Raw genomic sequence first — 27,123 nt, 5'->3', positions numbered from 1 at the left:
GTACAGGATTGCCATTACCAGTTTCAGACATTGCCGTTCGGACTCTCCACGGCACCTGTTACGATCCTGATGCTCAGGACAGGGGAGATCTTATGTAGTGAGTCCTGAGCACCAAGACGGAATGCTGGGATTGGGAAATGGGAAGGAAATAGCCCCTAGCACCCTACCTCCAATGTCTTACCCGTGTTATCAATTCACGCCTGAACGACTATGGTTTCTTGGGCCCATGGCAGCCGCGTTTGAAGGGCGGATTAGGTCTGCCCAACTCCGATGCCCCCTCAGGTCTTAAAGAGAGACAAGGCGTGAACTGAGACAGGGTAATAACAAGGGGACCTCTAACTGAAACAACCACGCTAGGGGCTATAAACTACCTAAAAACTAAACGTATGTGCGGCACGCCGCCAAAGGAAAAGAACTACAAAGAAACCACTGTCCACTCCCCTACACGGCACCGACGAGTTCCGGGGATGACAGTGAAAGCGGAAACCTCCGCAAATGCACCAATTCACAGTAAAGTAAACACTAAGCGGCATAGGCCGCAACACGCGGCAGAAGCCGCTACTCACGAAACCGGGCGAGAACCCCAAATGACAAACAGGTTCGCAAGGACTAGAAGGATTCCCAGGACCGGCTTCGGACCTCCAAAGTACCAAAGGGCAGGGAGCAAGATCCACCAAACACGGCTGACAGGAACAGAGTTCTGCAAGGCAGGAACAGCATACAAGAAGCTATCACCGGCGGGGCTGCAGTGTGCTGGCTCACATAAAAAGGCCCTGCTGGCCAATAACAGGAGGGCCAGCAGGACCAGCCCCCAGACCCTAATTACTAGTTGCCGTGCAGCTGCCCTGCTGCACGAGCAACCTAATTAACTATTCTTAGGAACGGGGAACGCGGTCCACCTGTGGCGTCCCCGTTGCTATGCACCCGGCGGCCCTGCACGCATGGCGTCCTGCGTTGCCAGGGACCCGGCGGCTATCGTGCGCACGGCGTCCTGGCGTTGCTAGGCGCCGTGCGGGGGACAGGGAAGGAGAGAGGCGCGGCGGCCGTGACCGCTGCTTAGTCAGGGCACGGCCGAAGACCGCCGCGCCTAACAGTACCCCCCCTTGAGGAGGGGTTAAAGAACCCCTAGAGCCAGGTTTCTGAGGAAACTCCTGAAAGAAAATCCTCTTCAGCTTGGGAGCATGTAAATCTTTATTAAACACCCAAGATCTTTCTTCAGGGCCATAACCTTTCCAGTGGACCAAAAAATAGAGCCGACCTCGAGAAAGCTTAGAATCTAAAACCTTCTCCACCAAGAACTCTTGTTGCCCCTGAACATCCACCGGAGATCTACCCTGGGAAGTCCTCCGAGGAAATCTCCTGGAAGAAAAATACTGTTTCAAAAGAGAACAGTGAAAAGTATTGCCAATTTTGAGAGATCTCGGCAAGCGTAGCTGAAAAGCAACTGTGTTGACCTTCTTAATGATAAGGAATGGTCCAATAAATTTGGGTCCCAATCTAGACAAAGGTTGTCGGAGCTTGATGTTGCGAGTTGACAACCATACCTTATCTCCCACCTTAAAAGTGCAAGGACGTCGGAGCATATTAGAAAATTTCTTTTCTCGGAAGGCAGCTTTTCTCAAGGCAAGGTGCACCTTTCTCCAAATTGTTCTGAGATGGGAGGTTAAGGTCAACGAGGAGACTGGAGAATGAGGAAAAAAAGAGTTGGCTCTAGGATGAAAGCCAAAGACTGAAAAGAATGGGGACTCCTTGGTGGAAGAATGACAAGAGTTATTATAAGCAAATTCGGCTAACGGAAGAAATTCAGACTGGAGTTTGGCCGAATACAACCGTAAATACTGTTTTAATGACTGGTTAACTCGTTCGGTTTGTCCGTTAGATTGTGGATGGTACCCAGATATTAAAGAGAGTTTCATATTTAATGAGGCACACAAAACGTTTCCAGAAATGAGCAATGAATTGCGGACCCTGATCAGAGACAATATCCCTGGGCAACCCATGGAGCCTGAACACATGACGGAGAAACAAGACTGCCAACCCTTGAGCAGAGGGTAATCAGGGAAGAGCAATGAAATCAGCTATCTTACTAAAACGATCTACTACCACCCAAATGACTCGAAATCCTGTTGAAAGAGGAAGGTCCACCACGAAATCCATGGATATATGTGACCATGGCCTGAGAGGAACGGCTAAAGGTACGAGTTGCCCGATCGGCAATGAACGAGGAACCTTATGCTGTGCACAAACCTGACAGGAATGGACAAATTCCCTTACATCTTTAGAAAGACTAGGCCACCACACCGAGCGAGAGACTAACTCCAAGGTCTTAGTGATACCTGGATGACCAGAGACTTTGTTGTCATGAAACTCAGCTAAAACAGTGCCTCTCAGAAATTCAGGGACAAAGAGACGATCAGCAGGAGTCGGTTTAGGAGCCTGCTGTTGAAGCTGGACTAACTGAGTAAATAAATCCTGTGTGAGGCCTGCCCGGATGACAGATGATGGAACTATGGGGGTAGTAGCAGGATGGTTATTGTGAACCGGAAGAAAACAACGTGACAGGGCATCAGCTTTAGTATTTTTGGAACCGGGCCTGAAGGTGATAATAAACCTGAAACGAGTAAAAAACAATGCCCAACATGCCTGTCGAGCATTAAGCCGTTTAGCTGACTCAATATATTGCAGGTTCTTATGGTCAGTAAACACTGTAATAGTATGCCTAGCTCCCTCCAGCCAATGCCTCAACTCCTCGAAAGCCCATTTAACTGCCAGCAATTCTCGATTACCAACGTCATAGTTGGATTCTGCGGAGGAGAATTTCCTGGACATGAAGGCACAAGGGTGTAATTCCTGAGACTCCGGATCTTCCTGAGATAGGATAGCCCCCACTCCAACCTCTGAGGCATCTACCTCGACTATAAAGGGGAGCTCCGGGTTAGGGTGCCTGAGAACAGGAGCCGAGACAAAGGCCTGCTTTAAGGCCCGAAAGGCAGACTCGGCTGCAGGTGACCAATTGGAAGGGTCCGCTCCTTTTTTAGTCAATGCTACTATAGGAGCGACCAAATCAGAAAAGGTATGAATGAACCGCCTATAATAGTTTGCAAACCCTAAAAAGTGCTGAATTGCTTTTAAATTTGTGGGTTGCGCCCAATTAAGGATGGCCTGGAGTTTTTTCGGTTCCATGAAAAATCCCTGGGGAGAAATAATATACCCCAAGAAGGACACTTCCGTGATGTGAAAATCACATTTCTCTAGTTTTGCATATAAATGATTCTCCCGTAGTTTTTGAAGAACCAGACGCACATGGGTAATATGTTGTTCCATAGACTCAGAATAAATCAAAATGTCGTCTAAATAAACGACAACGAACTTTCCAAGAAAGTCACGAAGAACATCATTGATGAGGTCTTGAAATACCGCAGGAGCATTTGACAGCCCAAAGGGCATCACCAGGTATTCATAATGACCCGACTGTGTGCTGAAAGCCGTCTTCCACTCATCCCCAGATCTTATTCGGATGAGATTGTAAGCTCCTCTAAGATCGATTTTTGAGAAGATAACGGCAGAGCGTAACTGATCAAAAAGTACTGAAATCAAAGGCAAAGGGTAGGTGTTTTTAACAGAAATTTTATTCAGAGCCCGAAAATCAATACATGGTCTGAGCGACCCATCTTTTTTCTCAACAAAAAAGAATCCTGCACTCAAAGGAGATTTCGAAGGCCTAATGAAGCCTTTTTTCAGGCTTTCCTGGATATAATTATCCATAGCCGTGGTTTCTGGCCCGGAGAGGGCATATAATCTCCCTTTAGGCAAAGTGGCCCCGGGAACTAAATCTATAGCGCAGTCATAGGACCGATGTGGAGACAGAACGTCCACATTTCCCTTGGAGAACACATCAGCAAAATCCTGATATTCCAGAGGAATAAGTTCTGGGGTAACTGCCGCAACCCGGACAGGATGGGAAATACACTCCTTAACACAAAAAGGACCCCATTGGGAAATCTATGATGGGATTATGAAAGGCAAGCCAGGGGTGACCCAAAACTACTGGAACTGCCGGACAATGTCTTTCTTCTGAATGTAGGGCCCCCACTGTCAGCAATACTGGAGGTGTGCGGTGAGTAATAACCCCATTGGAAAGCGGACCCCCATTCAAGCCGTGCATGGTGATATGTCCATCTAAGGGTATCAGTGGAACGCCTAAAGCCTTAGCCCAAGCTAAATCCATAAAATTTCCTGCAGCTCCACTGTCGACACCAACGAACTGAGGCTGCCAAAGGAAATCTTAACCGGAACTAATAGAGAATTATTAGAGGAGATTAACTGCAGACCCAAGTGAACCCCCTCACAATTCACTTGGTCAGAGCGTTTCCCGGCTTGTTTGGGCAGTTACGTGCGATATGTCCCTTACCACCACAATACAAACAAAGACCAGAACTTAACCTTCTGGTTCTTTCCTCTGGGGACAGCCGGGAGAGACCCATTTGCATGGGCTCCTCGACGTCCTCAGGAAAAGTATATACACATGGATTAGGCCTAAAAGTTGTTCCTCTTTCAGCCCTCCGCTCTCGGAGACGACGATCAATTTTAATAGCGAGCTCCATGAGTTTGTCTAGAGTCTCAGGAGCCGGGTACTGAAGGAGACTGTCTTTAATCACTTCCGACAGACCGAGGCGAAACTGACTGTGCAGGGCCGGGTCATTCCAGCCACAGTCGTTCGACCAATGGCGAAATTCGGTACAATACACCTCTGCTGGATTTTTGCCTTGCTTAAGGGCACGTAGGTGACTCTCAGCTGATGCTTCTCTATCTGGGTCGTCATATAAGAGGCCTAAGGATTTAAAAAAGGCGTCTACTGATAACAAAGCAGCATCATCCGCTTTCAGCCCAAACGCCCAGGTCTGTGGATCACCCTGAAGTAGAGACATCACAATCCCGACCCGCTGAGACTCAGTACCAGAGGAACGGGGCCTTAAACGAAAATAAAGCTTACAAGCTTCCTTAAAATTAAAAAAATCTTTTCGGTTACCCGAAAAACGGTCAGGTAAATGCATCTTTGGTTCTGGAACCATACTCGGGGAGGCTCGCAAAAGATCTTACTGCGATCTCACCCGAAGAGTAAGGTCCTGAACCATCTGAGGTAATTCCTGTATTTGGTTAACCAAAAGCTGACTGGGGTTTGGCCCTAAACCTGCCGGTTCCATAAGGCCGAATTTCTAGGCCCACCAATACAACGGAAAAAATTAACCCCCCTTTTTTTTTGTGGGCCGGTGATAATGTTACGATCCTGATGCTCAGGACAGGGGAGATCTTATGTAGTGAGTCCTGAGCACCAAGACGGAATGCTGGGATTGGGAAATGGGAAGGAAATAGCACCTAGCACCCTACCTCCGTTGTCTTACCCGTGTTATCAATTCACGCCTGAACGACTATGGTTTCTTGGGCCCATGGCAGCCGCGTTTGAAGGGCGGATTAGGTCTGCCCAACTCCGATGCCCCCTCAGGTCTTAAAGAGAGACAAGGCGTGAACTGAGACAGGGTAATAACAAGGGGACCTCTAACTGAAACAACCACGCTAGGGGCTATAAACTACCTAAAAACTAAACGTATGTGTGGCACGCCGCCAAAGGAAAAGAACTACAAAGAAACCACTGTCCACTCCCCTACACGGCACCGCCAAGTTCCGGGGAGGACAGTGAAAGCGGAAACCTCCGCAAATGCACCAATTCACAGTAAAGTAAACACTAAGCGGCATAGGCCGCAACACGCGGCAGAAGCCGCTACTCACGAAACCGGGTGAGAACCCCAGATGACAAACAGGTTCGCAAGGACTAGAAGGATTCCAAGGACCGGCTTCGGACCTCCAAAGTACCAAAGGGCAGGGAGCAAGATCCACCAAACACGGCTGACAGGAACAGAGTTCTACAAGGCAGGAACAGCATACAAGAAGCTATCACCGGCGGGGCTGCAGTGTGCTGGCTCACATAAAAAGGCCCTGCTGGCCAATAACAGGAGGGCCAGCAGGACCAGCCCCCAGACCCTAATTACTAGTTGCCGTGCACCCTAATTAACTATTCTTAGCAACGGGGAACGCGGTCCACCTGTGGCGTCCCCGTTGCTATGCGTCCTGCGTTTCCAGGGACCCAGCGGCTATCTTGCGCACGGCGTCCTGGCGTTGCTAGGCGCCGTGCGGGGGACAGGGAAGGAGAGAGGCGCGGCGGCCGTGACCGCTGCTCAGTCAGGGCACGGCCGAAGACCGCCGCGCCTAACAGTACCCCCCCCCCTTGAGGAGGGGTTAAAGAACCCCTAGAGCCAGGTTTCTGAGGAAACTCCTGAAAGAAAATCCTCTTCAGCTTGGGAGCATGTAAATCTTTATCCAACACCCAAGATCTTTCTTCAGGGCCATAACCTTTCCAGTGGACCAAAAAATAGAGCCTACCCAGAGAAAGCTTAGAATCTAAAACCTTCTCCACCAAGAACTCTTGTTGCCCCTGAACATCCACCGGAGATCTACCCTGGGAAGTCCTCCGAGGAAATCTCCTGGATGAAAAATACTGTTTCAAAAGAGAGCAGTGAAAAGTATTGCCAATTTTGAGAGATCTCGGCAAGCGTAGCCGAAAAGCAACTGTGTTGACCTTCTTAATGATAAGGAATGGTCCAATAAATTTGGGTCCCAATCTAGCCAAAGATTGTCGGAGCTTGATGTTGCGAGTCGACAACCATACCTTATCTCCCACCTTAAAAGTGCAAGGACGTCGGAGCCTATCAGAAAATTTCTTTTCTCGGAAGGCAGCTTTTCTCAAGGCAAGGTGCACCTTTCTCCAAATTGTTCTGAGATGGGAGGTTAAGGTCAACGAGGAGACTGGAGAATGAGGAAAAAAGAGTTGGCTCTAGGATGAAAGCCAAAGACTGAAAAGAATGGGGACTCCTTGGTGGAAGAATGACAAGAGTTATTATATGCAAATTCGGCTAACGGAAGAAATTCAGACCAATCATTCTGGAGTTTGGCCGAATACAACCGTAAATACTGTTTTATTGACTGGTTAACTCGTTCGGTTTGTCCGTTAGATTGTGGATGGTACCCAGATGTTAAAGAGAGTTTCATATTTAATGAGGCACAAAAACGTTTCCAGAAATGAGCAATGAATTGCGGACCCCGATCAGAGACAATATCCCTGGGCAACCCATGGAGCCTGAACACATGACGGAGAAACAAGACTGCCAACCCTTGAGCAGAGGGTAATCGGGGAAGAGCAATGAAATCAGCTATCTTACTAAAACGATCTACTACCACCCAAATGACTCGAAATCCGGCTGAAAGAGGAAGGTCCACCACGAAATCCATGGATATCTGTGACCATGGCCTGAGAGGAACGGCTAAAGGTACGAGTTGCCCGATCGGCAATGAACGAGGAACCTTATGCCGTGCACAAACCTGACAGGAATGGACAAATTCCCTTACATCTTTAGAAAGACTAGGCCACCACACCGAGCGAGAGACTAACTCCAAGGTCTTAGTGATACCTGGATGACCAGAGACTTTGTTGTCATGAAACTCAGCTAAAACAGTGCCTCTCAGAAATTCAGGGACAAAGAGACGATCAGCAGGAGTCGGTTTAGGAGCCTGCTGTTGAAGCTGGACTAACTGAGTAAATAAATCCTGTGTGAGGCCTGCCCGGATGACAGATAATGGAACTATGGGGGTAGTAGCAGGATGGTTATTGTGAACCGGAAGAAAACAACATGACAGGGCATCAGCTTCAGTATTTTTGGAACCGGGCCTGAAGGTGATAATAAACCTGAAACGAGTAAAAAACAATGCCCAACGTGCCTGCCGAGCATTAAGCCGTTTAGCTGACTCAATATATTGCAGGTTCTTATGGTCAGTAAACACTGTAATAGTATGCCTAGCTCCCTCCAGCCAATGCCTCAACTCCTCAAAAGCCCATTTAACTGCCAGCAATTCTCGATTACCAACGTCATAGTTGGATTCTGCGGAGGAGAATTTCCTGGACATGAAGGCACAAGGGTGTAATTCCCGAGACTCCGGATCTTCCTGAGATAGGATAGCCCCCACTCCAACCTCTGAGGCATCTACCTCGACTATAAAGGGGAGCTCCGGGTTAGGGTGCCTGAGAACAGGAGCCGAGACAAAGGCCTGCTTTAAGGCCCGAAAGGCAGACTCGGCTGCAGGCGACCAATTGGAAGGGTCCACTCCTTTTTTAGTCAATGCTACTATGGGAGCGACCAAATCAGAAAAGGTATGAATGAACCGCCTATAATAGTTTGCAAACCCTAAAAAGCGCTGAATTGCTTTTAAATTTGTGGGTTGCGCCCAATTAAGGATGGCCTGGAGTTTTTTCGGTTCCATGAAAAATCCCTGGGGAGAAATAATATACCCCAAGAAGGACACTTCCGTGATGTGAAAATCACATTTCTCTAGTTTTGCGTATAAATGATTCTCCCGTAGTTTTTGAAGAACCAGACGCACATGGGTAATATGTTGTTCCATAGACTCAGAATAAATCAAAATGTCGTCTAAATAAACGACAACGAACTTTCCAAGAAAGTCACGAAGAACATCATTGATGAGGTCTTGAAATACCGCAGGAGCATTTGACAGCCCAAAGGGCATCACCAGGTATTCATAATGACCCGACTGTGTGCTGAAAGCCGTCTTCCACTCATCCCCAGATCTTATTCGGATGAGATTGTAAGCTCCTCTAAGATCGATTTTTGAGAAGATAACGGCAGAGCGTAACTGATCAAAAAGTACTGAAATCAAAGGCAAAGGGTAGGTGTTTTTAACAGAAATTTTATTCAGAGCCCGAAAATCAATACATGGTCTGAGCGACCCATCTTTTTTCTCAACAAAAAAGAATCCTGCACTCAAAGGAGATTTCGAAGGCCTAATGAAGCCTTTTTTCAGGCTTTCCTGGATATAATTATCCATAGCCGTGGTTTCTGGCCCGGAGAGGGCATATAATCTCCCTTTAGGTAAAGTGGCCCCGGGAACTAAATCTATAGCGCAGTCATAGGACCGATGGGGAGGCAGAACGTCCGCATTTCTCTTGGAGAACACATCAGCAAAATCCTGATATTCCAGAGGAATAAGTTCTGGGGTAACTGCCGCAACCCGGACAGGATGGGAAATACACTCCTTAACACAAAAAGGACCCCATTGGGAAATCTCCCCAGACCGCCAATCTATGATGGGATTATGAAAGGCAAGCCAGGGGTGACCCAAAGCTACTGGAACTGCCGGACAATGTGTAAGATAAAATGATATTTCTTCTGAATGTAGGGCCCACACTGTCAGCAATACTGGAGGTGTGCGGTGAGTAATAACCCCATTGGAAAGCGGACCCCCATCCAGGCCGTGCATGGTAATACGTCTATCTAAGGGTATCAGTGGAACGCCTAAAGCCTTAGCCCAAGATAAATCCATAAAATTTCCTGCAGCTCCACTGTCGACGAAGGCCGACACCAACGAACTGAAGCTGCCAAAGGAAATCTTTACCGGAACTAATAGAGAATTATTAGAGGAGATTAACTGCAGACCCAAGTGAACCCCCTCACAATTCACTTGGTCAGAGCGTTTCCCGGCTTGTTCGGGCAGTTACGTGCGATATGTCCCTTACCACCACAATACAAACAAAGTCCAGAACTTAACCTTCTGGTTCTTTCCTCTGGGGACAGCCGGGAGAGACCCATTTGCATGGGCTCCTCGACGTCCTCAGGAAAAGTATATACACATGGATTAGGCCTAAAAGTTGTTCCTCTTTCAGCCCTCCGCTCTCGGAGACGACGATCAATTTTAATAGCGAGCTCCATGAGTTTGTCTAGAGTCTCAGGAGCGGGGTACTGAAGGAGACTGTCTTTAATCACTTCCGACAGACCGAGGCGAAACTGACTGCGCAGGGCCGGGTCATTCCAGCCACAGTCGTTCGACCAACGGCGAAATTCGGTACAATACACCTCTGCTGGATTTTTGCCTTGCTTAAGGGCACGTAGGTGACTCTCAGCTGATGTTTCTCTATCTGGGTCGTCATATAAGAGGCCTAAGGATTTAAAAAAGGCGTCTACTGATAACAAAGCAGCATCATCCGCTCTTAGCCCAAACGCCCAGGTCTGTGGATCACCCTGAAGTAGAGACATCACAATCCCGACCCGCTGAGACTCAGTACCAGAGGAACGGGGCCTTAAACGAAAATAAAGCTTACAAGCTTCCTTAAAATTAAAAAAATCTTTTCGGTTACCCGAAAAACGGTCAGGTAAATGCATCTTTGGTTCTGGAACCATACTCGGGGAGGCTCGCAAAAGATCTTACTGCGATCTCACCCAAAGAGTAAGGTCCTGAACCATCTGAGTTAATTCCTGTATTTGGTTAACCAAAAGCTGACTGGGGTTTGGCCCTAAACCTGCCGGTTCCATGAGGCCGAATTTCTAGGCCCACCAATACAACGGAAAAAATTAACCCCCCTTTTTTTTTTGTGGGCCGGTGATAATGTTACGATCCTGATGCTCAGGACAGGGGAGATCTTATGTAGTGAGTCCTGAGCACCAAGACGGAATGCTGGGATTGGGAAATGGGAAGGAAATAGCCCCTAGCACCCTACCTCCGTTGTCTTACCCGTGTTATCAATTCACGCCTGAACGACTATGGTTTCTTGGGCCCATGGCAGCCGCGTTTGAAGGGCGGATTAGGTCTGCCCAACTCCGATGCCCCCTCAGGTCTTAAAGAGAGACAAGGCGTGAACTGAGACAGGGTAATAACAAGGGGACCTCTAACTGAAACAACCACGCTAGGGGCTATAAACTACCTAAAAACTAAACGTATGTGTGGCACGCCGCCAAAGGAAAAGAACTACAAAGAAACCACTGTCCACTCCCCTACACGGCACCGCCGAGTTCCGGGGAGGACAGTGAAAGCGGAAACCTCCGCAAATGCACCAATTCACAGTAAAGTAAACACTAAGCGGCATAGGCCGCAACACGCGGCAGAAGCCGCTACTCACGAAACCGGGCGAGAACCCCAGATGACAAACAGGTTCGCAAGGACTAGAAGGATTCCCAGGACCGGCTTTGGACCTCCAAAGTACCAAAGGGCAGGGAGCAAGATCCACCAAACACGGCTGACAGGAACAGAGTTCTGCAAGGCAGGAACAGCATACAAGAAGCTATCACCGGCGGGGCTGCAGTGTGCTGGCTCACATAAAAAGGCCCTGCTGGCCAATAACAGGAGGGCCAGCAGGACCAGCCCCCAGACCCTAATTACTAGTTGCAGTGCAGCTGCCCTGCTGCACGAGCAACCTAATTAACTATTCTTAGCAACGGGGAACGCGGTCCACCTGTGGCGTCCCCGTTGCTATGCACCCGACGGCCCTGCACGCACGGCGTCCTGCGCTGCCAGGGACCCGGCGGCTATCTTGTGCACGGCGTCCTGGCGTTGCTAGGCGCCGTGCGGGGGACAGGGAAGGAGAGAGGCGCGGCGGCCGTGACCGCTGCTCAGTCAGGGCACGGCCGAAGACCGCCGCGCCTAACAGCACCGAGGGTATTCACCAAGGTGATGGCGGAGATGATGGTCCTCCTTCGTTAAAGAGGAGATAATATAATTCCTTATCTGGACGATCTCCTGATAAAAGCGAGATCCAGGGAACAGTTGGTGCAGAACATCGCACTCTCCCTGTCAATACTCCAACAAATCGGTTGGATCATGAATTTTCCGAAGTCGCAGTTGGAACCGACGTAAAGATTGTCCTTTTTAGGGATGATTCTGGACACAGAAGTACGGAGAGTATTTCTTCCAGTGGAAAAGGCTCTGGAAATCCAGAAAATGGTCAAACAAATATTGAAACCAACAAGTGTGTTGATCCATCAATGCATTCGGTTGTTGGGGAAAATGTTAGCGGCCTACGAGGCCATACAGTTTGGCCGATTTCATGCCAGAGTATTCCAGTGGGACCTGTTGGACAAGTGGTCCGGATGCCACCTACACATACACTGGAAAATAATCCTGTCCCCCAAAGCCAGGATTTCACTCCTGTGGTGGCTACACAGTTCTCACCTACTAGAGGGACGCAGGTTTGGGATTCATGACTGGGTCCTAATAACCACGGATGAAAGTCTCCGAGGATGGAGAGCTGTCACACAGGGGGAAAGCTTCCAAGGAAAATGGTTAAGTCAGGAAGCCTGCCTTCACATAAACGTTTTGGAATTGAGAGCCATTAACAAAACGGCCTTCTACAAGCGGTACATCTTCTTCAAGATCCCATGCAGATCCAGTTGGACAATGTAACAGCAGTCGTGTACATAAGCAGGCAAGGCGGAACGGAAAGCAGAGCGGCATTGGCAGAGGTGACAAGGATTCTCCTCTGGGCAGAAAGACATGTTAGAGCTATGTCAGCAATTTTCATTCCGGGAGTGGACAACTGGGAAGAAGACTTCCTCAGCAGACACGATCTCCATCCAGGAGAGTGGGGCCTCCACCAAGAAGTCTTCGCAGAGGTGACGAGTCTTTGGTGAGTTCCTCAAGTAGACATGATGGCATCTCGTCTAAACAAGAAGCTTCAGAGATATTGTTCCAGGTTGAGAGACCCTCAAGCAATGGCAGTGGATACACTGGTGACCCAGTGGGTGTTTCGGCCGGTATATGTTTTCCCTCCACTTCCACTGATTCCAAAAGTTCTCAAAATAATAATAAGAACAAGAGTTTGAGCAATCTTCATTGCCCCAGACTGGCCAAGGAGGGCTTGGTATCCAGATCTTCAGGAGTTGCTCATAGAAGATCATCGGCCTCTTCCTCCTCGAGAGGACCTACTACAGCAGGGGCCGTGTGTGTATCAAGACTTACCGTGGCTACGTTTGACGGCATGGCTGTTGAGCATCGGACCCTAGCCCGAAAGGATATTCCCAAGGAAGTCATCCCCACTCTTATTCAGGCCAGGAAAGGAGTAACGTCAAAACATTACCACCGTATTTGGAGAAAATATGTGTCTTGGTGTGAATCCAAGAAGGCTCCTACGGAAGAGTTTGAGTTGGGACGTTTTCTCCATTTTCTGCAGGCTGGTGTGGATGCTGGCCTTAGTTGGGGTCAATCAAGGTCCAGATTTCGGCCTCATCAGTTTTCTTTCAAAAACAATTGGCCTCCTTACCAGAAGTTCAGATGTTCGTGAAAGGGGTTCTGCACATCCAGCCTCCATTTGTGCCTCCAGTGGCACCATGGGACCTTAATGTGGTGTTGCAGTTCCCTCAGTCAGGTTGGTTTGAGCCTCTACAAGAAATAGAGTTGAAGTTTCTCACTTGGAAAGTGGTGATGCTTTTGGCGTTGGCATCCGCAAGGCGGGTGTCTGAATTGGGGACCTTGTCCCACAAGAGCCCTTACCTGATCTTCCATGAAGATAGGGCAGAGTTGAGAACTCGTCAACATTTTCTTCCAACGGTGGTTTCCTCTTTCACATAAACCAACCTATTGTGGTGCCAGTTGCTACTGACACATTCGCTGAGTCAAAGCCTCTAGATGTGGTTAGAGCTTTGAAGATTTATGTCGCTAGAACAGCTCGAATACGGAAAACAGAGGTTTTGTTTGTCATGTATGCTCCCAACAAGGGGGGTCATTCCGAGTTGTTCGCTCGTTGCCGATTTTCGCTATGCTGCGATTTGTTGCAAATTGCGCATGCGCAAGGCACGCAGGGCGCATGCGCTTAGTTATTTAACACAAAACTTAGCAGTTTTGCTGTGGCTTCTGCGGCGCTTTTCAGTCGCACTGCTGTTTGGTAAATGATTGACAGGAAAGGGGCGTTTCTGGGTGGCAACTCAGCGTTTTCCCGGCGTTTGCTAAAAAACGCAGGCGTGTCAGGGAAAAACGCGGGAGTGTCTGGAGAAACGGGGGAGTGTCTGGAGAAACGGGGCGCGGCTGGCCGAATGCAGGGTGTGTTTGTGATGTCAAACCAGGAACTAAACGGACTGAGCTGATCGCAATCTGTGAGTAGGTCCGGAGCTACTCAGAAACTGCTAAGAATTATTTAGTAGCAGTTTTGCTAATTTTTCATTCGCTAATCTGCTATGCTAAGATACACTCCCAGAGGGCGGCGGCCTAGCGTGTGCAATGCTGCTAAAAGCAGCTAGCGAGCGAACAACTCGGAATGAGGTCCAAGATTGGGTGTCCTGCTTCCAAGCAGACTATTGCACGCTGGATCAGAGGTACGATTCAGCAAGCTCATTCTACGGCTGGATTGCCGTTACCGATGTCGGTGAAGGCCCATTCTACTAGGAAGGTGGGCTCCTCCAGGGCGGCTGCCCGGGGGTTCTTGGCATTACAACTTTGCCGAGCAGCTACTTGGTCAAGGTCAAACACATTTGCAAAATTCTACAAGTTTGACACCTTGGCCGATGAGGACCTAAAGTTTGGTCAATCGGTGCTGCAGGGTCATCCGCACTCTCCCGCCCGTACTGGAGCTTTGGTATAGACCCCATGGTCTTGATGTCATCCCCAGCATCCTCTAGGACGTATGAGAAAATAGGATTTTAATAACCTACCGGTAAATCCTTTTCTCCTAGTCCGTAGAGGATGCTGGGCGCCCGTCCCAGTACGTACTTTACCTGCAGTTTAGTTATTGCAGTTACACAAGTTGTGTTATCTTGGTTTCAGCATGTTGCTGCAATTAGTTCATGCCTGTTGGCGTGTGTTATGTTGAATGCCATGTGTGCGCGATGATTGAAGGTGTGAGTTGGTAGATATGTCACCACTAGTTAACTAATTCCTTTCCTCGAAATGTCAGTCTCCCTGGGCACAGTTCCTACAACTGTGGTCTGGAGGAGGGTCATAGAGGGAGAAGCCAGTTCACACCCAATGAAAAGCCTTTAGAGTGCCCATGTCTCCTGTGGAACCCGTCTATACCCCATGGTCTTGATGTTGTCCCCAGCATCCTCTACAGACTAGGAGAAAAGGATTTACCGGTAAGTTATCAAAATCCTATTTTTTCAATCAAAATGTAATGTATAAAATATAAAAAAAAGACAAAAACAATTCTTCAATACAACAGCAGAATATGCATGGATATAACCATAAAATATATATCAATTTGCAGAATATATCATTACTATTTAAATCTTAGCCACTGTTTCTGAATGTAATTCTATAAAATGAGTTGTATCCTTTCCAATTGTTACTGTTGCAATTTCAAGCCTTCCACTTTACACAATTTTGATTCATTCAAACACACATACTAATGTATTTAACTGATATACCTATATGCTCTAGGGTTGCGCGTATATGGTGACTGATATAAGAGCAACTTATACTAGTATTAAGATCCCTATCCCTTTCGGGATATGAACATAAGCTGTATACTAATTATGTCATTAACTTATTGTTATAATTTAGAGTTATATTTATTTTTTATATTAATTTATTGTGTGTGATGACAGTCTGATGGCTCGATGTTTGACGAGGACAGATTTAATTTTATACATTATATATATATATATATATATATATATATATATATATGTTTTATGATTTTAAATATGATTTAAACCTGTGTATTAATGGTGTTTAATATAATTAGGAGAGTAAGCTTAACAGCTGATAGATTACTGCTATGATTAATTAATCAGTTAACTAATTATCTAGGAGAGTTTAAATAGCTAGTAAAACGTAAGGGCGGTATTTCTGATGAAACAGCCCCACTATTGAGGCTGAGAAACGCATCAATACCAGCCCTTCATGTGATATTTGCAGACGCCAAATAGTCACTAAGACCCTGGGTAATCCATCCAACTCTGGATGGTCTGGACGGAAACTTGTATTGTGTGGACACCATAACGAGCTTCCGGCTCACAACCCCATGCATACGGAGGAAGAGATACTGCTGGATCTCAGTCACTGTGGTCTCCTAACGGGACTCACAAACAGGACCCCTGGTGCCATACAGTTAGAGCGGGTAAGCCACTGACATTGTATTTCTGCTTACCGCTCATCTGATAAAACTCTGTTCTAATGACAGCAGATTGTAATGTGTATGCATGCTGCACAGGAGAATATATACAGATTAAATCATCGTGCTCCACTTGTGGGATCTGGACCACTAATTACAAGCTGATCTCATGTGGATTATTGGGAGCTGAGATATTTCTGAGAAGAGACCTTTCCTATATGCTGCTATATAATAAGTTTCTTTCATACATATTCCGCTCAATGGCATTCCAAGGTTCTGATTGTTTTAAATAGGAACACAGTCACAGTGACTTTTACATTATATTCAAACTGCAACTACTGTGTGAACTGTGTTTGAATTAATCACCAATGTATAAAGTGGAAGTCTTGAGATTGTGGAAATGGAAAGGTAGTTTAAAAATATGCGCAAATTAGTTTTACAGGTGCAGCTAAAAATTATATCGCAAAGTGTACATCCCTTTACACTTAAAATATAAGAATTGAGGAATAGATAGAGATATAGCCTTAAAGCGCTCCTATAGAACCCACGTTTATAAACACACACCAAGTGGGTCAAAAGAAAATATATAATCACATACACCGATGTTTCAAAAGATGAATGCAAGTCCAGCGTTTGATTAGACGTAGATGGTTCTAGTTCTCATAGAAATATAAGAAAAAAGAAAGTGCAATAGTGCAATTAACCTTTAAAAGGTGCTTGAATTTATTTTAATATTGCACTTACACCCAGCAGACGAAATCAGTAGCCTTTAGGATAAACCCTCATTGGCAAAACAGCAGCAGCGGACTAGATGATGATACTCCTTTTAATGTCCAGCGCCGATATCATATACGATTAAGCCTCATAAAAGATAAGCAGCACGAAGAAAGTGCAATAGTGCAATTATCCTTTTTTAAAAGCAAAGATTTATTTTTAAAACATTACACTTACATCAAATTGATGAAAAAAGGCATATAACACAAGTCCCCAGTATGGAGCATAGCCACAGGAGGCGAGGTCTGGAAAAGGTCAGATGGTCCACCCACGAGAAATGGCTCCAGAAACCAGTACCCCAAACAGTTCCTCAGCGTCCAGTGTAGATGGTAAAGCTCCAACAGGGTTACAAATACAGCGGGAGAGTGTACGCTTAACGCGTTTCGAACTTGAATAGTTCTTCTTCAGAAGCGTGTGATGCTCTCCCCTTCATCTCCCTAAATACCCTAACTAATACACAGAACAGCTGCTCTAGATCACCGCTAATCGGTGTGTGTTCCCTGCCGCGCATGACCGGAAACAAGATGGCCGTGCGTTCCACCGTGGCCGGAAGTTCCATATGTCCGCGATTTGCGTTCCAGTTATTTCAGGAAATCAGATCCGTGTATGACAGGAAACAAGATGGCCGTGCGTTCCACCGCAGCCGGAAGTTCCATATGTCTATGACTTACACTCCAGCGCTTACAGGAAATCAGATCACGGTGATCATAGTAGTTCCATTTTATAGAGTGTCTTTCAAATCGGATTATTGCACATCCCGATTGCAAGTGTCCCTCCATTAGTTAAATACACAATTATAGTTATATAGCAGCACCTCAAATAGAAAAAAGTATTAGTACATACAAATAGCAGCAATAGAAATTTCCATATACATAGAGAAGGTTAAAAAGATAAAAATTAGAATAAAATCAGCCATGAATCAAAAAAATGAACACAATCAAAGCAAAAAAGTTTAAGCTAAAAAGCATTTTAACTCAAAATCACCATTAAGCCCGTTAGGGGCAAGTGTATCTAAGTGGTGTATCCATCTCATTTCGGCTTGAGATAATCTTTTGTCTATATCTTTTGATCGCCAATTTGGTTGTATTTGTTGTAAGCCATAAAAACTTTTTATTTTACATTCATTTGATTCATGACATAATTTAAAATGTGAGGAAACAGTGTGCGTAATTAACCCTTTACGAATATTATAAATGTGCTCAGCGGCTCTTATTTTTAAACATCTAGTGGTTTTACCCACATAATAGGAGCCGCAAACACATTCCAAAATGTAAATAATATTCTTGGAGTGGCAAGTGATAAACTCCTTAATTTCCACAGATTTCCCTTTTATAGTCAAATTAGTAGTTTTCTTTTCCTTACATTTAACTGTTCTGCACATCAGGCAATCGCCACAATGGTGAAAGCCCTTTGTGCGTATACTTTGACGAGGGTTATTTTCAACATGGCTCTTCACCAAATGGCTTTTTAAGGATGGTGCCATTTTATAAATAAAGAGTGGTTTATCAGGAAGTACACTTCCTAATAATGAGTCTTGTTTTAATAATTTCCAATTATTTTTAAAAATTCGTTCAATCTCCTAATGTTTTGAATTGTATTGGCTAACAAAAGCCCATTGGAAATTCTGATCCTTTGTAGCCACATGTTCTTCTTTCTCTCTAAGAAGATCCCCCCGATTGATGGTTTCCACTTTTTCTCTTGTTTTTCTCAGTGAGTCCTCAGAGTACCCCTTTGCAATAAACCTCTCAGATAAAGCATTATATTGCTCATTGCACATTTCACTATCAGTGCAATTCCTTTTAATCCGAATATATTGACTGAAAGGGATAGATTCCAACCAATTTCTGTGATGCTGACTCGTAATGTCAATAAAGCTATTCGAGTCAGTGGCTTTCCGGAAAGTTTTTGTCTTTAAGTGTCCCTTATCTACATATATATTGAGATCTAAAAAAGAAATTTCTACAGTACTAGTGTTAAACGTTAGTCTAATTGACATAGTGTTGGAATTTAATAAAGTGCAAAAATTTGTCAGTCCACAATGGTCGCCCCTCCATATAAAGAGTACGTCATCAATAAAGCGCTGCCAGAGCACCAGGTCCACCCCCAGATTGGCACCATCATATATTGTTAATTCTTCCCAATGGGCCATAAATAAATTTGCATAACTGGGGGCGAACCTGGTGCCCATAGCAGTGCCAGTTAATTGTACATAAAACATCCCATCAAAAATAAAATAGTTATTCGCTAAAATGAAAGAGATGCTTTCCAAGATGAAGTTTTTGAGATCTTCCTCTAAAGTGCTTAAATTTAAAAAATATGACACTGCTGCCAAACCTTTTTCTTTCTCAATGATTGTGTACAGTGTACTTACGTCCGCACTACATAAGTAATCACCTTCACACCAATCATAATTAGCAAGTTTACGTATTACATCACTAGTGTCTTTTAAGTAAGCCTTTGTATTCTGCACTAACGGTTGTAAATAGTGATCAACTAAAGCTGATAAATTGCTTGTGACACTATTACATCCAGAGACGATAGGACGTCCCGGAGGGTTGAGGGGGTCCTTATGGACTTTTGGGAGGACATATATTGAGGGCACAGAGGGATCTTTTATATTGAGGAAATCAAACTCAGCTTGTGTTATCACCTTCTGCTTAAGAGCCTTCGTGGTTACTTCCTTCAATTCTCTCATGATCCTCAGTGTAGGATCGCCCTTTAATTTTTTATAGGTCTTAGTATCACTTAGCTGTTTGGTGATTTCTCCAATATAAGTCTCTTTGTCCATAAGGACTACCCCCCCACCCTTATCGGCCGGTTTGATAATCATTGAGTTATCCTCCTTTAAAGATTTCAGTGCAGCAAATTCCTTTTTACTTAAATTAAGTTTTGTGCTCTTCTTGATCTTAATTATTTCCTCTATTTCTTTTGAAACAACTTTATTAAATGTGTCAATACAACTACCCTTACAATGGGTGGGGTAGAAAGTTGAAGGGGCTCTAAAACCTGTTTTGGACTGTTCCATTTCTGGTTGGGTTCCAATTTCGTCTTTCTCTTTATTAAGAAAAAATCTTTTGACTGTTAATTTCCGTGTAAATTTCTGCACGTCAAGAAACAGATCAAATGATTTAGGCTGACAGGTAGGCGCAAATTTTAACCCTTTCTGTAGTACCTGCATTTCATGAGTGGTCAATTCCTTTTTAGTTAAATTAAGCACTTTGGTTTCTACTAATGACCTATCAATTGTAGTCCCTACAGCTGTCCCTTTTTCTTTATAGGTTTTTTGGGTTTCTTTTTCTTTTTCCCTGCTCTTTTTCCTCTGGTACGTTTGGATTTTACCTTCAAAACCTTCTCCTTCTCCATTGGGTTCTGTGCTCCCAATCTAAAAAAGATTGGTTCAGGTTACCATCCAATCCAGGATCATCATGCTCCAAGGCATCATATCTATTTGATACCCTAACATCATAATTAATATTGGGACCTCTATTTCTTCCCCTATCTGAATCATAGGCATATTTTCCTTGTTGTCTCCCATACCTATCCCCATAGTCCCGAGTGGCTACATTTTTAGTCCTATTGGACTGATAGGGTCTTAACTGCCTATCGGAGGGTTCATGATAACGGGGAACATTCCTATCCTTTCTATTTTTGTTCCTCCAAATTGGGACTTTCCTTTTTGAGGTATTGTTAATTGGAGTGACAGTGTTCATTACTTCACTATTTAAAACTTCTGTTTCTTTCACAGAAGCAATATCCCTTAAATACTTTTTCTTTTTCTTTTCTCTTAATTCCTTTGTATTTTTATTAATTTTAACCAGAAGTTCTTTTTCACACATCCTAAAATCCTCAAGTTCTTTATATGGATGTACCAGACTCTGTAATTCATTAATCTCATTATTAAGTTGCTTCAAAGTATTGCTCCTTTCTTTAATAATCAAATTGATTAATGACATGGAGCACACCTGAAGTATTGAGTTCCATTCTTTTACAAAGTCTCCATCTGAGGAATCAAAGGAGGGGGGTTTTATGATCTTCAAACCCTTTGGTATCATATTAGTCTCCAAATATTTTTCTAAGTAGTCACCTCCCACCAAATTCTATTTTCTTTCATCATTACATTTTCTAATTTATGAAAGATAGAATGGAGGTCTTCATCACATAAATCAATAGGATCATTAGTTTGTTTAAACATGTTTTTTATCAAATCTTTACGTGATTCTCTAAATGTAAACATGGTTGCAGCAATTTTCAAACAATGGGACAAAAGAAATAGTGGAAATGGAAAGGTAGTTTAAAAATATGCGCAAATTAGTTTTACAGGTGCAGCTAAAAATTATTTCTCAAAGTGTACATACCTCAAAAAGGAAAGTCCCAATTTGGAGGAACAAAAATAGAAAGGATAGGAATGTTCCCCGTTATCATGAACCCTCCGATAGGCAGTTAAGACCCTATCAGTCCAATAGGACTAAAAATGTAGCCACTCGGGACTATGGGGATAGGTATAGGAGACAACAAGGAAAATATGCCTATGATTCAGATAGGGGAAGAAATAGAGGTCCCAATATTAATTATGATGTTAGGGTATCAAATAGATATGATGCCTTGGAGCATGATGATCCTGGATTGGATGGTAACCTGAACCAATCTTTTTTAGATTGGGAGCACAGAACCCAAAGGAGAAGGAGAAGGTTTTGAAGGTAAAATCCAAACGTACCAGAGGAAAAAGAGCAGGGAAAAAGAAAAAGAAACCCAAAAAACCTATAAAGAAAAAAGGGACAGCTGTAGGGACTACAATTGATAGGTCATTAGTAGAAACCAAAGTGTTTAATTTAACTAAAAAGGAATTGACCACTCATGAAATGCAGGTACTACAGAAAGGGTTAAAATTTGCGCCTACCTGTCAGCCTAAATCATTTGATCTGTTTCTTGACGTGCAGAAATTTACACGGAAATTAACAGTCAAAAGATTTTTTCTTAATAAAGAGAAAGACAAAATTGGAACCCAACCAGAAATGGAACAGTCCAAAACAGGTTTTAGAGCCCCTTCAACTTTCTACCCCACCCATTGTAAGGGTAGTTGTATTGACACATTTAATAAAGTTGTTTCAAAAGAAATAGAGGAAATAATTAAGATCAAGAAGAGCACAAAACTTAATTTAAGTAAAAAGGAATTTGCTGCACTGAAATCTTTAAAGGAGGATAACTCAATGATTATCAAACCGGCCGATAAGGGCGGGGGGGTAGTCCTTATGGACAAAGAGACTTATATGGGAGAAATCACCAAACAGCTAAGTGATACTAAGACCTATAAAAAATTAAAGGGCGATCCTACACTGAGAATCATGAGAGAATTGAAGGAAGTAACCACGAAGGCTCTTAAGCAGAAGGTGATAACACAAGCTGAGTTTGATTTCCTCAATATAAAAGATCCCTCTGTGCCCTCAATATATGTCCTCCCAAAAGTCCATAAGGACCCCCTCAACCCTCCGGGACGTCCTATCGTCTCTGGATGTAATAGTGTCACAAGCAATTTATCAGCTTTAGTTGATCACTATTTACAACCGTTAGTGCAGAATACAAAGGCTTACTTAAAAGACACTAGTGATGTAATACGTAAACTTGCTAATTATGATTGGTGTGAAGGTGATTACTTATGTAGTGCGGACGTAAGTACACTGTACACAATCATTGAGAAAGAAAAAGGTTTGGCAGCAGTGTCATATTTTTTAAATTTAAGCACTTTAGAGGAAGATCTCAAAAACTTCATCTTGGAAAGCATCTCTTTCATTTTAGCGAATAACTATTTTATTTTTGATGGGATGTTTTATGTACAGTTAACTGGCACTGCTATGGGCACCAGGTTCGCCCCCAGTTATGCAAATTTATTTATGGCCCATTGGGAAGAATTAACAATATATGATGGTGCCAATCTGGGGGTGGACCTGGTGCTCTGGCAGCGCTTTATTGATGACGTACTCTTTATATGGAGGGGCGACCATTGTGGACTGACAAATTTTTGCACTTTATTAAATTCCAACACTATGTCAATTAGACTAACATTTAACACTAGTACTGTAGAAATTTCTTTTTTAGATCTCAATATATATGTAGATAAGGGACACTTAAAGACAAAAACTTTCCGGAAAGCCACTGACTCGAATAGCTTTATTGACATTACGAGTCAGCATCACAGAAATTGGTTGGAATCTATCCCTTTCAGTCAATATATTCGGATTAAAAGGAATTGCACTGATAGTGAAATGTGCAATGAGCAATATAATGCTTTATCTGAGAGGTTTATTGCAAAGGGGTACTCTGAGGACTCACTGAGAAAAACAAGAGAAAAAGTGGAAACCATCAATCGGGGGGATCTTCTTAGAGAGAAAGAAGAACATGTGGCTACAAAGGATCAGAATTTCCAATGGGCTTTTGTTAGCCAATACAATTCAAAACATAAGGAGATTGAACGAATTTTTAAAAATAATTGGAAATTATTAAAACAGGACTCATTATTAGGAAGTGTACTTCCTGATAAACCACTCTTTATTTATAAAAGGGCACCATCCTTAAAAAGCCATTTGGTGAAGAGCCATGTTGAAAATAACCCTCGTCAAAGTATACGCACAAAGGGCTTTCACCGTTGTGGCGATTGCCTGATGTGCAGAACAGTTAAATGTAAGGAAAAGAAAACTACTAATTTGACTATAAAAGGGAAATCTGTGGAAATTAAGGAGTTTATCACTTGCCACTCCAAGAATATTATTTACATTTTGGAATGTGTTTGCGGCTCCTATTATGTGGGTAAAACCACTAGATGTTTAAAAATAAGAGCCGCTGAGCACATTTATAATATTCGTAAAGGGTTAATTACGCACACTGTTTCCTCACATTTTAAATTATGTCATGAATCAAATGAATGTAAAATAAAAAGTTTTAATGGCTTACAACAAATACAACCAAATTGGCGATCAAAAGATATAGACAAAAGATTATCTCAAGCCGAAATGAGATGGATACACCATTTAGATACACTTGCCCCTAACGGGCTTAATGGTGATTTTGAGTTAAAATGCTTTTTAGCTTAAACTTTTTTGCTTTGATTGTGTTCATTTTTTTGATTCATGGCTGATTTTATTCAAATTTTTATCTTTTTAACCTTCTCTATGTATATGGAAATTTCTATTGCTGCTATTTGTATGTACTAATACTTTTTTCTATTTGAGGTGCTGCTATATAACTATAATTGTGTATTTAACTAATGGAGGGACACTTGCAATCGGGATGTGCAATAATCCGATTTGAAAGACACTCTATAAAATGGAACTACTATGATCACCGTGATCTGATTTCCTGTAAGCGCTGGAGTGTAATTCATAGACATATGGAACTCCGGCTGCGGTGGAACGCACGGCCATCTTGTTTCCTGTCATACGCGGATCTGATTTCCTGAAAGAACTGGAACGCAAATCGCGGACATATGGAACTTCCGGCCACGGTGGAACGCACGGCCATCTTGTTTCCGGTCATGCGCGGCAGGGAACACACACCGATTAGCAGTGATCTAGAGCAGCTGTTCTGTGTATTAGTTAGGGTATTTAGGGAGATGAAGGGGAGAGCATCACACGCTTCTGAAGAAGAACTATTCAAGTTCGAAACGCGTTAAGCGTACACTCTCCCGCTGTATTTGTAACCCTGTTGGAGCTTTACCATCTACACTGGACGCTGAGGAACTGTTTGGGGTACTGGTTTCCGGAGCCATTTCCCGTGGGTGGACCATCTGACCTTTTCCAGACCTCGCCTCCTGTGGCTATGCTCCATACTGGGGACTTGTGTTATATGCCTTTTTTCATCAATTTGATGTAAGTATTAATGTTTTAAAAATAAATCTTTGCTTTTAAAAAAGGATAATTGCACTATTGCACTTTCTTCGTGCTGCTTATCTTTTATGAGGCTTAATCGTATATGATATCGGCGCTGGACATTAAAAGGAGTATCATCATCTAGTCCGCTGCTGCTGTTTTGCCAATGAGGGTTTATCCTAAAGGCTACTGATTTCGTCTGCTGGGTGTAAGTGCAATATTAAAATAAATTCAAGCACCTTTTAAAGGTTAATTGCACTATTGCACTTTCTTTTTTCTTATATTTCTATGAGAACTAGAACCATCTACGTCTAATCAAACGCTGGACTTGCATTCATCTTTTGAAACATCGGTGTATGTGATTATATATTTTCTTTTGACCCACTTGGTGTGTGTTTATAAACGTGGGTTCTATATGATCGAAGTCTTGAGATTGCAACAGTAACAATTGGAAAGGATACAACTCATTTTGTAGAATTACATTCCGAAACAGTAGCTAAGATTTAAATGGTAATGATATATTTTACAAATTGATATATATATTTTTTGGTTCTAATCATGCATATTCTGCTGTTGTATTGAAGAATTGTTTTTGTGTTATTTTATATTTTATACATTACATTTTTATTGAAAAATTAATATCCTCACGGACAGCGCCCTTTTTTCCTTCTATTATGACACTGAGAGGCCTGACCCTAACCCTTAACTATTATCTTATTGGATCAAATGCCAACTGTCATAATGAGACATAAATGGGGTGTTATTATGCAGCCCTCAAGCCCTGGGGGACTACCTCAGTGTTTATCCTTGTCAGTCTGAGAAGATTTCTCTCAACCTTCTTAATAGAGGATAGCAAGATGTTAATAAACTGTATTATAGTTTGGAGAGATGTGATATTATAACTATAGTGTTCATAACTAATATATATATATATATATATATATAAATATAGCGCAATGGAGGACTGGCACTCCAAGAGAATTCCAAAACGAGTTAGGTGCCCAGGTGCTAAATATGAGGAATTGTATCCAAGTGGGAGAATGCGGCACTCATAGGACTTATTCACAAGCAGCAAGCTGATTCAAAGGCAGGCTGACAGAGCAGCATGATGTGTCAACGTTTCATTTATTTCTAAATTTCATCAGGACAAGGTAACAACCATAGAACAAACAATCTTACCTTAAATAGAGCCTGACACAGACCATCACCAACGCTGTGAGTGCTTCCTGGATGGGGGCTGATGACATCACCAAGGGGCGGCGTGCGCTCTCCAGCGCTGTTTCCATGGCAACCCGCCGGAGGCCTGCACAGCACTGCAGATTATAAAAGAATTATATTTACCAGTGAAAATAGTCCACTAAAAGCATGATAGGGTGTCAAAGTAGCATTGAATGATAAAAGGGGAGCAATCTTGAATATTAACTAGAGAACAGTCACAAAAAATATCTATTGTCATAAAAACTACAAGCATGTATGTATAATACATAAACAGAGAATGTGTCTAGTTAATATAAGAATATGGGTGCTGAGATAATGCTAATTGCAACAATAATAACAAGGGGAGATGGCCCCCAGGTACAGTTGGATTACACTTAAATGTAAATTTAAATTAAAGGAAACAACCCAAATTATTGGACTCGTTGAGTCCATACGGTGTAAGCGTACGGAGCTCAAAGATCCAACGGGCTTCCCTACGTAACAAGAGAGCACCCCGGTCACCTCCACGTAAATTGACAGGGACATGGTCGATGACCTTGTGTCGCAGACTGGCCAATGTATGTTTGGCTTCTCGAAAGTTTCGTGGAATAGTCAACACCTGTTGTTTGGTATCCAACAGGTGGGTGATGTCATACCCTCGGGTAACGAATTGTTGGATCATCAGATCTATTCGTCATTCCGCCTTAGCTAGTGTATCACAGGTACGGATTGCACGAAGAAATTGTGATTTGGGAAGGCTTTGATAAACAAAACTGGGGTGTTGACTATTGGCCCTCAAGATAGTATTTCGGTCCGTGGGTTTTCTGTAGAGATCAGTTGTTAGCTTCCCATCCTGGATGGAGACTTCCATATCCAGGTATTCAACCTGTTTCTCACTAATGGTATAGGTGAAACGTATATTGTTGTCCAGGGTGTTGACGTGGTCCATGGCTTTTTTGAAATCTTGGCATGCGCCAGACCAAATGATGAATATTTCATCTATGTACCTAGTGAGATACAAGATGTTGGGTTGCATCATGGGATTTAGTAGGAAGAGATCTTTGTCAACATCAAACATGAATATGTTAGCCAGGGATGGTCCCACGCAAGATCCCATGGCACAACCTCTTAGTTGGATATACCACCGACGGTCAAAAAGAAAATAGTTCCTTGTTAGGGACAAGTGTAATAACTGTAATAACTCAATTTACGTGGAGGTGACCGGGGTGCTCTCTTGTTACGTAGGGAAGCCCATTGGATCTTTGAGCTCCGTACGCTTACACCGTATGGACTCAATGAGTCCAATAATTTGGGTTGTTTCCTTTAATTTAAATTTACATTTAAGTGTAATCCAAC

The sequence above is a fragment of the Pseudophryne corroboree genome, chromosome 1 (assembly GCF_028390025.1).
Source record: "Pseudophryne corroboree isolate aPseCor3 chromosome 1, aPseCor3.hap2, whole genome shotgun sequence".
Classification (NCBI taxonomy): Eukaryota; Metazoa; Chordata; class Amphibia; order Anura; family Myobatrachidae; genus Pseudophryne; species Pseudophryne corroboree.
The sequence above is the reverse complement of the archived record's forward strand: the minus strand, read 5'-3'. Positions refer to the sequence as shown.